The following is a 15,106-nucleotide window of genomic DNA, read 5'->3' on the forward strand; positions in this document are numbered from 1 at the left end:
CATATTTTCCTATACATACACAAGCTTAATAAAGCTCAGAAGCATTACTATTATCAAATGTATATTGTTTAGCTATACAGTCGACTCTTGAAAGACATGAGTATGAACTATGCAGGCCCACTTATATGCATTTCTTTTTTCAATAAATACTACATCCTTACAGAGTCTAAGTTGATTGAACCCATGGATGCAGAACCACGGGTACAGAAGACAAACTATAAAGTTTTACATGGATTTTTGATTGCACAGTGTGGGAATGGAGTGTGGTCAGTGTTCCGGAACTCTACCTTGCTCAAGGGTCTACTATATATACATAAATTTCTATAGAATATGCTTAAATGCTGTATTTTTTTAAATCAAATAAAGCCACAGTAAGTAACTGACCACGGCAACAAAATTCCCAAATTTTTATCACATTAACTCTTCTAAAGCTTATCTAAGTTATAAAACAAGAACTATTTAATACCATAACATTAAATCAACTCATTACTAGTGTAAGAATTAATAAATATGAAAATACTGTACTTCGTATCTGTTTCTTTAAACCTTAAGGAAAAAAAATGTTTGAGGGGTGAATGTCTTTCATTTATACTTTCCAACAATCTCTTAACTCTTTTTTGACATGAAAACCATGAAAGAAATATTTTCCCAGGGTCAATAAGCTAAAAATAACTTGTGCCTCCAAACAGCAATTCTATTTATTATGCCTCTTTAGATTACATACAAATCCTAGCACAATGCCATATACACATGGAAGATAGTACAGATGTATTTTTTAAATTAGATTTGTGTGGGCTGCAAGGAGATCCAACCAGTCCATTCTAAAGGAGATCAGCCCTGGGTGTTCATTGGAAGGACTGATGCTGAAGCTGAAACTCCAATACTTTGGCCACCTCATTCAAAGAGTTGACTTATTGGAAAAGACTCTGATGCTGGGAGGGATTGTGGGCCGGAGGAAAAGGAGACGACACAGGATGAGATGGCTGGATGGCATCACCGACATCCCACCGGATGGACAGGGAGGCCTGGCATGCTGCGATTCATGGGGTCTCACAGAGTCAGACACGACTGAGTGACTGAACTGAACTGTGTGGACTGTGTATATACTATCTGTTGCCTCTCTACTTGAAAGAAGCAAACAGAAAAGATGTAAAAACAAAAACAAAAAAAACAACTTTCTGATAAGTGCTAAGCTATAGGAGGACGGAAAATAAAATGTTACAGGAAAAGGACAAACAGTTACAGAAAAACAAATATTTTAAAGCACTGTTGAGAAAGCGATGCAAGTTTTCCAAATAAGTAGATTTATCTACTGATGTATGCCACATTCCTTCTTTTATTATTTTCTGTCTCCTGATGGATGAAGGAGGCCACTGGAAGTGGTGACAGATCCACATGCAACACTGAGTAAGTTTCATTTCTAACATCTGACCTCCTGAGTGTGCTTCACTATCAGTTGTCTCTTCAACTGGATAAATTAGAGGTTGCTCCTTGTAAAGATAGGTTGGAGACTACCAATTTGGACCAAGCTCCTCATTTTACAAAGGGAAAATTGAGGTTGAAAAGGTTAAATGACTTTTTTCCTAGTCATGCATATATTCAACAGGAAGTCAGTGCAGGAACCCTTGTTTCCTTACCTCCCTTCAGAGATGAGAATATGATCAGAACATGAGACATAAGAAACCTGAGATTGTCTCAAACTTAGTGTGACTATATATACATACATATACATTAAGTTATATATATTTACTATAAAGAAATGCCCTCTATGAATGTTATCTAGAGTTAATAAATCAGAAAAAATGAAAATTGAGACATGCACCATATTGATTTATAGACCATTATAAGTGAATATGAAATATGAAAATATTGAATTTAATCATGTATCACCCATTTATTTATCTTGATACAAACATTTCAAAAATTTATTCATATTAATAAATGAAGATACTAACTGGGAGAATTCTCTCTATATTAAAATAAGTTATTATTTGGTTATTTTAAATGTCAATTAGTATCAGAAAATAAATATCCTAGACTACTTCAACAATAATTTTATTTCTATGAATGAAGCATGTACTTAGCATTGTTTCATACAGGTGCTTTCTTAAGAGCTGGGAAAGTATTTGAAGAGAATAGGAAGGTCATCATTCAAACCATCTCATTAAGTTTATAATCTGCCTGGAAATTTAGTAGACTTTAAATGATATTTTTATCCAGATTAATGTTCCTTCCTTATTATTCTCTTTTGAATGCTTTCAAAAGTATGTGAAAGTCATTTAGTTGTGTTCGACCCTTTGTGACCCCATGGACTCTACAGTCCATGTAATTCTCCAGGCCAGAATACTGGAGTGGGTAGACTTTCCCTTCTCCAGGGGATCTTCCCAACCCAGGGATCGAACCCAGGTCTCCCACATGGCAGGCAGATTCTTTACCAACTAAGCCAAAAGGGAAGCCCAAGAATACTGGAGTGGGTAGTCTATACCTTCTCCAGTGAATCTTCCCAACCCAGGAATCAAACCAGGGTCTCCTGCATTGTAGGCGCTATCAGGGAAGCCCTTCAAAAGTATATTTCAAAGTTAAACACATGTAACTGTTTGGTGGCTAGTTTACAAAGGTACATCCTCAATTTCATTGCGATGAACTTATTTTCCCTGAGATGTGGTTAAAATAATTGTTTCAATTTTAAATATTACATGAAAAATAAAGTTTTTCTTCACATATTAGAGTTATTGTCATATACTCTCTGAAAGAGGAATAATACTAGTTGATTTAAACTGAAAAGACTTAAAATATGTCAGATATACTTCTCTAAACAGTAAAAAAAAAATGTTCATAAACTCTATTTTCAAATAAGATCAAGATTAATTAATAGAAAACTAAAGAAGTGGCACAAGCTCTAGTTGTTTTCAGTGAACTATTCTTTTAAGTATTATATCATTGACCTGGATTGACTTTCATCTATAATGTGGGTCAATGTGTCAACTGATAGTAACATCTGCATTCATACATGAATTTTTCATACTTCTTAGTGAAATTATTGAACATATTTCGGAAGCAGGCAAATAGCATTCCATGATATATTGACTGCAAATGCTATTAAGAGAGTATGTGGCTCAAGATATTAGTTTTTCAGTCAGATATTAGGACTTCATCTGTTTGTGTTTGAGATCACAGAAGAAACAAAAATATCATTGCCTTCTGAGGCCTTTGCAAACTTGGATCTGTGAAGATTTAAGACCTGTTAGAATTTTAAAAATGTTTTCAAAAGTTGATATTGAATTATTCACTTCACTGGAAAAAGCCACTGTTGTGAATTTTACTGTATGTTTTCCAAAAATATGGCATTAAACTCTAATGTGAACATTGCATACTGGAGTGTAATTTTGATGCCTATGTCTGTGTTGAAATTATACTGTGAAATGTCAGGTAAATTTAAAGAATAGTCTTAAAGAGCTAAATCTGTTTCTCAAAACTATGCTTCAGGTCTTTTGCACAAATTTACCTAAAGATTTTAAGGTCTTTCCCAATACACACTAAAATAGAATCTCTGGGTTTGCAATGGAATCATCTAGAATTTAAAAAAAATACTCTTAAGCACATACAAATGTTCATTTTGGAACCACTGGTGCAAATTATATCATGCTATTTATATCCTGATTCCATTTGGGTTACCCTAAAAGCAGAGACATGTATGCTAGTACATTGTTTGGTAAGGTAATGTCAATAAGCAAAAGTGAAGGAGATAGGAAAATGGGATTTTAAAAGTGGATAGGCAGAGTAATTTAACAAGGTTATAGCTCTGTACAACAGATGCTCATGTGCACCTATACGAAGCACACAGAATGACACTCAAATAATCCTCAAAGGATGGGTGGCTGGGACATGCACAATATTTCATCCTCCACTAGCTAAAGGCTGCCTGAAAGGAGAGCTGTCTCCCACACTTTTGGGAGACATTTTGCAGGCTAAGTGAGTTCCACATTTCCAGAGCAGGTCTTGGGTAAAAGCACAAAAAGATACATGGCACAGACCATTTGAGGGAAGTACTGTTAGCATGAGTCTGAGCTTACAAAATCAATAAAATACTGACAATCTTAGCCATGCTGAAACTAGAAATTTAAGCAAGATACGAAACATTCTGCCTAAAAGTGTCTTTTGCCACTTCTGAGATTCATTCATGTCATTTGTAAAGTTATCTCGATCACAAGATCTGTGAATAGTCAAATAGTATCTAATTAGAGCCCTTTGTTCTCATCTCCAAGATTTCTCAGTCATTGCTACAGATGATGGAGGATCAGAGCGCACTCACTGCCCAGGACAATACATCTACTTGTCTCTGTTGCTTTAATTGGCCATCTGATCTCTACTAATCTACAATCCTGTCATTACCATTGATGCTAGGTGCCTCATCTGGTTCTACGAAGCTTCTCAGACCATCAATCCTGGCCTCTGCTGACTTCTCACATTCTGCTGGTGCACATTCACTACTTCTTTTCTTACTGTCTTCCTGAAAAATATGTCCACCCAGCCCTCTTGGAGAATATACTCAGGTAACATCTTTCCTCACTGAAAACAATAAATTAATTTGAACGTTTTTATCTCTTTAAGTCTGTTGACACTTCCACCAGTACTCTTTAAAAATATTTCTGGGATCTCAATCTTATTTATTGTAGACTATTTATAGTGTCTATTTTTCAAGGATGGAGCCACCACTGCAGTATATTAAGACTGATGAATCCTGAGTAATAGGGGTGTGCTCCCATGACAATAAGCTCAACTTATCCTGCCTTAAATTTCACCTCTTCTGTTTCAACATGCTCAAGATTCATATTCACAACTGCCTCCTGTTTCAGCCATATTTTAACTGGGTTCTGAAATTCTTTAACTGAATAAGCTTTTTCCTCTCAAAGCAGAAACTATATTCCCCTGTCAGGCCCACTTGAGACTTTATCACAGTTATTGTTCCAAATCAGAGGCACAGGTAAATCTTGAGGAGTAGAAGCATCATCTTTTGAAAGATCCAGCTCAGTGGAGTCCCCCAGCTAACGATTCTGAGTCCTTTCTTTGTAAGAGCCCTTACTGTAGCATAGGATAACTGTCAAATCTAAAAGGTTTGTCCCACTGGCGCTATTAAATGCTTATAATTACATCTTATATATTGGCTTGTTCTAAAAAATATGTAAATAAATATAAAATAAATAATATACACATATACATGTACACACAGAAATACACAATTCCAATTCTAGTCAACTTTTCAATCACTTAATCATTCATGGAAGTAGCGAAAATAGAAACTTCCAGAAATTTTACTGTGCTACATTTTAAAAATGTTTTATAACCCACTTAAAATGTTCAACAAAATGATTTTTATTTTCAATTTAAAAATAATGATTTAGATCTATAGGAGCACAGAAATGTTGTCCCATTTCACCCAGATATAAAATTCCAAACTTGGTTTCATATTGAGGTTCTTAGGAAGTTAGAGTGTTTGCTTATGCTTCTATACTGTGGTCAACATTTTTGGGAAGAAATTCGATATTTTTAATTTAACAGCTCAGTATCAGAAATAATAACAAAAATAATAATGAATAAGTGAAGAAAATTATATCTTATTCTAATATCCAAATATATTGATGATTGTGTGTATCAATATACATATTACATGGATGAACCAATTATCAAGTGCAATTTCTTTTTTTAACTGAAGTATAGTTGATTTACAGTGTGTTAATTCCTACTGTACAGCAAAGTGACTCAGTTATACTAATATATATATATATATATATATATATATATATATATATACAGTCTTTTTCACATTCTTTTCCACTAGGGTTTAATCACAGGATATTGAATATAGTTCCCTTTGCTACACAGTAGGACTTTGTTGTTTATCCATCTATATAACAGTGTACATCTAACCCTAAACTTCCCCTCTCCTGTCTACTCTCCCCCTCCCACCTCCAGCCCCGCCTTGCTTTGACATTTGGCTGTAATTTCTAATGTATTCTCTTAGTGAGGTGGCTGAGATCTTGTGCTGTGGCGAGTATAACTGATGGCCTAAGGTAGTGCCTTTATGAATCTACCATTACTTTTGTGCTAAAGTCATGCTTTTCACAGAGTTCTCTGGGGTAATGATTCAAAGTGCAAGTGACCAATTATAGGTCCATTTCTGTGAGATGCAGGAATCCTCAACTACTATGACTTTGGCTCAAGTCCTCCATCTGCTTGAATGTAATGTTCTTGGAATCATGCTTCAGGTTGAGACTCTCTCTATCCCCCGACCCAATAACTTCACAGGGATCCTATCTTCTTTGGATCTGAAGATTCCCAACCTTCTGTCGTTAGTAGCCCCTTTTCTTTGTAGGCATTTCTCTGTCTATTCCTATCTCCTAAGTCACTGTCTGCTTCTCTAAACTAACAAAAATGGTACAAGAAAACAGGATGTAAAATGTAGCTTGGGAATGGCTCACTCTGCCTAAAAAGTGAAGAGAATGCTATTTAAGTGGTATGTGGAATATACATAGTCCCTGGGTGATCCAATTCTTGGTGATTTCACCAGTGCTTACCTAGGAAAAATCATAGTAATTTATCTTTGCACCTGAAAAGATGCTTGGAATGATTTCAATTTTTTTGAATTTACCAAGGCTAGATTTATGACCTGGACCTTTGAAAGATATGGGAGCACCAAAGGCTTTTATCAAAGTGTCAGTGTGAACTGTTTACTGCTAAATTACACAGATAATCCAGGGAGAGATGATTAAAAACTTAAGGCAAATAAGGGGTAGGTGTAAGACCCAGAAGGTCTGTCTGTTTCATAGCTAACAAAGAATCTCATGTTGCCTATAGTGGAAAAGCAGAAACAGCTGAACAGCAGACCAAAGATCTGATACTTATAGTTACAGAGCACCAGAGATGTTCAAATTCTGTCAAGGCATGTCTTTTATGCTATGATGGGAGAGCTGGTTGAGAAAACTTTTGATTGAAATATGCACTCGTGTACCCCAATGTTCATCGCAGCACTGTTTATAATAGCCAGGACATGGAAGCAACCTAGATGTTCATCAGCAGATGAATGGATAAGAAAGCTGTGGTACATATACACAAGGAGTATTACTCAGCCATTAAAAAGAATACATTTGAATCAGTTCTAATGAGGTGGATGAAACTGGAGCCTATTATACAGAGTGAAGTAAGCCAGAAGGAAAAACATAAATACAGTATACTAACGCATATATATGGAATTTAGAAAGATGGTAACAATAACCCGGTGTACGAGACAGCAAAAGAGACACTGATGTATAGAACAGTCTTGTGTGAATGGCATTGAAACATGTAAAATATCATGTATGAAACAAGATGCCAGTCCAGGTTCAATGCACGATACTGGATGCTTGGGGCTAGTGCACTGGGACGACCCAGAGGGATGGTATGGGGAGGGAGGAGGGTTCAGGATGGGGAGCACATGTATACCTGTGATGGATTCATTTTGATATTTGGCAAAACTAATACAATTATGTAAAGTTTAAAAAGAAAAAAAAAAAAGAACAGTCTTGTGGACTCTGTGGGAGAGGGAGAGGGTGGGAAGATTTGGGAGAATGACATTGAAACATGTAAAATATCATGTAAGAAACGAGTTGCCAGTCCAGGTTCGATACACGATACTGGATGCTTGGGGCTAGTGCACTGGGACGACCCAGAAGGATGGTATGGGGAGGGAGGAGGGAGGAGGGTTCAGGATGGGGAACACATGTATACCTGTGGCAGATTCATTTTGATATTTGGCTAAACTAATACAATTATGTAAAGTTTAAAAATAAAATAAAATTAAAAAAAAATATGCACTCAGGTCATAGAGAAGAATGTTCCTAAAAGTGTTGGCTCTGCAGAGCCCTGTGAATTCTCAGGCATTGCAGAGATGTCCCTACCTTCCTACTAAGAGCTAGAACCTCCTCTGTACTGGTACACACTGCTGGTAGTCAAAGGAGTATACTAGGTATGGGTTCTGAAAATGACTTATCAACAAAGTTAAAAGTAAGTCTGGAGAAGCAAGACTTTTTTCCTTTGAGTGCACATATTTGGACACAGTAGTAGCATCTTGAGAAAGATTTCAGGGCACTGGGACAAACTAATTGCAATGGTGACTCCTAGAAGCCTAGAGAAAGTGTTGGCTGATCATCGCTTCACCTCATGTTAGAAAATTACATAATCCACTTTTAGTTCCTTCTGAAATAGTTTAGAAATTTTCTAAGAACTCAGGGAAACATAATACACTTAAGTTTCATTTCTAAATGTATGATTATTGACCTGTTTCTGCCTTACTTATTTTTTTAATTCACTGATTTGTTAGAACAGTATTTACTTTAGTATCAAATAAATAGGGAAATTACATAATCTAAACACTTCTATTGTGTTTATTTTAAAAAAGATCAACATCTCTACCCAGGAATCATATTCTATTCATGTATTTAATTTTACATATTACAATACTGCATTATAAATATTTCACTTGTCAGTTATGATTTTTTAAATTTTTATAAGACTTTATCATTCCCACATGAATATCTGACTCACTTCAAAATTCAAACTAATTATATTCCACTGTTCATACACTGCCCATCTCATGCAGTTATTCATACTGTCATCTTTTCCTATTTCTATTCTCACATTTTCTCAAAATATAGAAAATACTAGGTTATACAGCATACCTTAGCACACCTGTTCAGATTTTCTTTCTTGTTCTTTTCAAGACATGAAAAAGCTGAAGATAAACAAAAAACCTAAAGGCAGCATTAACTTTTTTGCTGAATTAGAACCATACCCTAACCATAAAATGGTTACTGGCATCAGAGTTTGTATCAGCTTTTAATGAAAATTTCAACTTACTCATTTGATATAACAGTTAATACTATTAGTGGACAGTATCCAAGGAACATTCCAGTTAAAATCACTTCAGTAATATGATGACAACTTAACTGTCAAAGGCAAATCTTCACTTTATGAAACAATGGGAATAAATTATTGTGAATATATAGTCAAATGGAAAAGATATTTTGTGATAAGATAGAGCTAGTTTCTAAGAATCATATTATACATTCACATTTATTTGGTCTTTCTCAGGAAGATTTCTCTCCATGATCTTTATGATAAGAAAAATAAAGTTATTCCAAAGTTTCCCTTAAATGAAAAAGAAGGAGACATATAAAGCTATATAATTTCCATGAGATCAGTCAATAATTTTTCTTTTGATTGTGGTTGGGGAAGCATGGGAGTTTAAGTATGTAAGTATGTTACAATTTTTTATCCTTTGACTGATATTCCAATTATTTATATTCTTATATGTTTATATTTAAAGTTGATTTAGCAGCTTTCTTAACAATTCTCTACTATGTTAGTCAAGAATTTAAGTACTGAAGTACTATGTTCATCTTCACAAGGTTGTCATATCAGAAACTATAATCATATAAACTTAATATTAATACTATTTGACTATATTAATATCACTCATTGGTAAACCAAGTAATAGATTTAGTTTCTGATTACTTATGCATATTTATATTATATATATACATTTGTATATATGTGTGTACATATATATGTATATATAGTTACTATTGTAGCTATTTTAATGATTGTTATTCCTCTTCAACATCAACAAAACTCTAAGCTTCTTTTTTAATGGCTTTTCTGGGGGTCATTATTCACTTATTTCTCTGGGCATTAAATAGGTCTCTTTTATCTGGATGACGGGACGAGTTCTGGTATTTTTTTTAAACATTCTTTTGGTAGTCAGCTCTTCTCTGTTTTTATTAATTTGGGGGAAGTAATTCATATTAGTGGAATATTGGAACTTCTAGATCATTCTTTAAATATCCTATTTTTCTGCACCTATTTTGTTCATTATCTTTTTTCATCAGTTTTAAATTTAAGAACACTTCCTCAATATTATCTTCTAATCTTCATATTATTTTTTCTGATGCTGATATGCTCTTTTTGCAGAAGATTATTATTGATTTATAAATGTTACTTTTCAAAGACTTATTTTTTCACAATTAAATTACCTGATTTCTCTAAGGATTTCAATTATATCATTTATTTTCTTTCCAATCTCTAACCCACATTTGTTTTTTAAAGGTAACATATTAAAAGGAGATGGATTCTCGTTTCCTTTTTAGGTGATGCTTGAAGAAACTAAATGCACATTCTAGAAGATTACTATTAAAATATATTACTAAAAATAGATTACTATTAAAATATATCAGGGTATGTCACCATAAACTATTTAGAAATTTCACCAACATCTAGAATGAAACAAAAATAGCAATGATTCATTTGGCATGCGTGTGACAGTATATTTCTCTTTTCAAAGAGGTAAGTGCTGGGAAGATGCCACATTCAATCATAAGCTATGGGAGTCATATGGTTTTCCCTGAAGATTGAGGCATTTTAGATCATTTTAGACCACAATTTTGACTTGTGCCTGTGACAGAGTGCAGGGTTGCCTCTGGGAGAGTCAGTGATTGGCTGAATTCATGAAGAGAGTGTCAGTGATTGGCTGCCTTCATAAATGAAGGCATAACCGAATGGAGCAACCAGCATCTATTTCACCTTTACAATATGCTGCATACACAACTACAATTTGTAATTTCTCATTTGATCCTCACTATACAAATACAATTTAGTCTTTACCACACTAAAATATCTAAAACTTACGGGAAAACATAATACAGTAACGATGACAACAATATATCTGCAAACTAATAAATCGTAAAAATCATGCAAGAATCTTTTCCTAACTGCAATTTAGCTCTGACCGTTAAAGGAACATCTGTTGGCTGACTATCTACCCTCAAATCCAAGTCAGGTATGTGGAAACTCCTTGTTTGCCCATGTTACTGGTTGTGTGACCTTTATGCTGTATCTTATAACACTCAGGGCTTATTCTATCATCACAAGTAAATTTCCTATCATTACTATTTTTATGACATAAAAGATCATATCTTTCAGAGAATAGTAGAAGGGGTGGGGATTGAGGAGAGGTATAGGGTACATCCTATATTGTAAAGTCCGTACATATGAAGTGCAAAGCTAAGGAAAGACAGGGTAAGAGAAAACATTATGGTATTTTGCAGACTGAAGTACATTTTTTTTGCCTTTTTAATATTATAATTGCTAACCATGAGATATGTTTATGTAGGGAATTCTCCACACTATAATTTGACTTATAAATACTTCTTAAAGAAACTGAATCCTATAGGATAAACATAGTTTGTCAGAAGTGATAGGATTTTTTTCCTTCCAGTTGTATTGAGAGATAACTGACATACAGTATTGTCTAAGTTTAAGGTTTATGGCAGAATAATTTGTGTTACCTCATATAAAATTACCACCATAAGTTTAGAGGACATCCATTATCTCATATAATTAGCAGTGTTTTTTAACAAGGCACACAGATTCAGTGTGACACAGAGTCTAAAGTAAGAGTTAGAGAGAGGATCTTCGGCCAGAAGAGCCACTCCTACGTGTTGAGTTGTGAGGATGAAAACACTTTATCATACACATAACTATAGATTTTTTGAGTGAGCACAACTAGAATCTATCTTAATGCCATCGTATAGTCAGGTTTTAAAAATTCTCTCAGTATAATATTGAAAGAAGAATTGATAAAGAAAGACAAACTATTAAGATTAGACAACGACAGCCAGAGCTTTTGAAATATTTTTTCAACCAAGAGAAAGATAAAAAGATAAACCTTTGAGGCAGAGAAGTTGTAGTAGTGGGGTAGCAAGAACACGTCAATGCTCTGTAAACCAAAACTGAAAATGTGGAAGAGGAGGGAGTGATGAATGCTGAGCATATGGTTAGAAGTTGTCAAATAAAATTATAAAGCTAAAGAGAGTATTTTACACATTTTGATGTTTTCTGTGAGAAAAGGCTGGCCGTGGCCGTCAGTCCACTCTACATAAGGACCTTCATGACTAAGACATTTTGACAGCAGAAAAGCTCTCTCTTGACGTCCCACTTGTTCCAGAAAAGAATTGGCCAGGAAAAACTCTATGTCTCTAACATTGAGCTCTTTTTTCTCTTTTGAAATGAGCCCAAACTGTTTACTTGCCCCCTTGTAGCCAGCCAAAGGCTGCCAAACATTCCAGAAGACCAATCAGAGTGTCTTCCTGCTTTCAAAAATCCCACCTTAATTGAAAGCTTGCCAATCGAAGATGTACACTCCTTTCTAATTCCTTTAAATTCCTGTGGAAATTTAAGCAATGCAGATGGATTACCTTGTGGCAAACTTATGAATAAACAGCCTTTGTATATATTGTAGCAGACTTAGTTTTGTCTCTGACATCAATAAAAGGACCCATAAATTTAAAAGAGGAATAAATTTAATTATGAAATAACCACACACACAAATGCCAAAGCAACACAGTAATATGCTTTAACATTTCTATATTTTGTTATAATTAACAAATTGTCTTCACCTAGATTATTTAAACTTTAACACAACCCAAAGGGACAGTCATTCATTGTAAATAATACTGGGAACAGGTTTTGTATCTTTACTACTATTTTTCCAAAGTCAGTAAATGAGAATGAGGACCTGAACACAGGCCCTCTGTTACAAGATCCCTTTTTCTTAACATTTTAACACTTTAATTACACTACAATGGTAAAATTAAGATACTGTTATTCAACTGTGGAACTGTTTATAGGAAGAATTGTAATATGGCTTGGCTTCTTGAAGGAGTTTAGCCTTGGTTAGGAATTTTTAAAAGTGCTATTCACAAACGGGGAAAGAATAAGAAAAAACAGTCATTAGAATAATAAAATTTGAAAAATATGCTAAAACTAAAATACGGTTTTTCAGACCTATTTCTTTTTCAGTTTTAAATATGAAACATGAAATAACATACATTATTAATAATATATTATTTATATTTATATATTCATGTATATATATAATATCTATTATTTCATGTTTCATATTTAAAACTAAAAAAGAAATAGGTATTAAAAAAATATATATATATATATATATATATGTTTATATGTAACCAATGACTTCCCTGGTGGCTCAGATGGGAAAGTGTCTGCCTACAATGAGGGAGACTGCGGTTCAGTCCCTGGGTTGGGAAGATCTCCTGGATAAGAAAACGGCAACCCACTCCAGTATTCCTGCCTGGAAAATTCTATGCACAGAGGAGCATGGGGTCGCAAGGAGTCCGGACACTACTGAGCAACTTCACTTTCACTTTCACTATATATAACGAATAGAATAAAGGATCATTAAAAGATCAACTTTTCTATTTAAATTTGGAAAGGGTTTAAGAAGAGTTTACAAATATGTACAATTATGATTCTTGCATAAAATTTAAACAACCCTCTAGGATAAGAAAATCTGTCTTTTAATCTCTATAGAACAAGTTCTCATACTTAATATATCTACCCTCTATTGGGTAAAACTTCTCACAAAATTCTGACTCCCTTAGTTTCTGACCAGTAAAATGTCAGAAACTAAAAATAAGAAATTGAAATACATAAACGTTTAAGAATTTCAGAAAAAAAATTGAATTTTATATAAATATATATTAATCAGAACAAAGGAATTATTTTTGAAATTTATTTTCAAAGTCACTAACACCTTATTTTCTTGGTATAAATGAAAGGAAATAAAAAAAAATGCTTTCATTGTAATATCCTTCCCTAAAAGTTTTAGAAACATGAAAGAATTCCCTTTTACTATTTTCTTCCCCAAAACTAAAACCTCTCTTTAAAAAATTGATCATTCCTAGTTCAAATTTCTTTCATATTTTGCCAATTTTATAATATAGCTATATTATTAAAGGCTGTTAAGGATGCAGTGCATGAAATTTCAAAGTTTTCTTAGCAAATATAAAAATTTGGCAATTAGTAAACAGTATGATATTGTGTATGTTGTTATCTTGTAAAGCAGTTCCTAATAATATCACATCATCAAATTTTAATAACAAGTAATTCCACATTTTAATATAAATATCAAGTCTCAAAATATTTGAAAGCAAAAAATCCCACATTTTCTCTGTAGAATTGCTAATCTCTGCTTGTTGTATGCTCAGTCACATCCAATTATATGCAACCCCTATGAACTGTAGTCCACCAGGCTCTTCTGTCCACTGGATTTTCTAGGCAAGAATACTGGAGTGGGTTGCCATTTCCTCTAAATTCTTCTTACTCGCATTGTCATATCCAGAGAGCATCTCCTCTCAGATGTGGGACTATATCATAAGTACTTGATACAAACATTTTAGTTATAGTCCCTGATACCCCTAAATGTGGCCTACTGATGGTGATCTTTTAGGTGATATATTATATAGGTATCATCTTTCGTTTGATATATGATCTCTTAGGTGATATATATAAATTCTGGCTAGTCAAGCATCTAAAAAGATTACTTTCTTCTTTGTAGAAATCATGTATCTTTCTGTAATTATTTTCTTCCTCCCCCAAATCTTTACATTCCTTCTTCTTGACTATATTTCATCCACATAAACCTATAAACCTGATCACAACATTATAAAATGTAATATCTGCTGATTTCAGGATGAAATTCAATATTTACATGTTTTCCACAAATATAGTACAGTTTAGAAGGACAGACAGGTACGTAAAATGTTATTTTAGACATGTACCTATACATTTGTAATTTATATTTACATTTTTTGGCAGACTCATTCAATGATTTCTCAAATAAAGTGACAACAACTGAGAATTAAATTGAGATACAGATGTTCAAGCTGGTTTTAGAAACGGCAGAGGAACCAGAGATCAAATTGCCAACATCTGCTGGATCACTGAAAAAGGAAGAGAGTTCCAGAAAAACATCACTTCTGCTTTGTGGACTATGCCACAGCCTTTGACTATGTGGATCACAATAAACTGTGGAAAATTCTGAAAGAGATGAGAATACTAGACCACCTGACCTGCCTCTTGAGAAATCAATATGCAGGTCAGGAAGCAACAGTGAGAACTGGACATGGAACAAAAGGCTGGTTCCAAATAGGAGAAGGACTATGTCAAGGCTGTATATTGTCACCCTGCTTATTTAACTTCTATGCAGAGT

This window comes from Bos javanicus, chromosome 17 (assembly GCF_032452875.1).
Source record: "Bos javanicus breed banteng chromosome 17, ARS-OSU_banteng_1.0, whole genome shotgun sequence".
Lineage (NCBI taxonomy): Eukaryota > Metazoa > Chordata > Mammalia > Artiodactyla > Bovidae > Bos > Bos javanicus.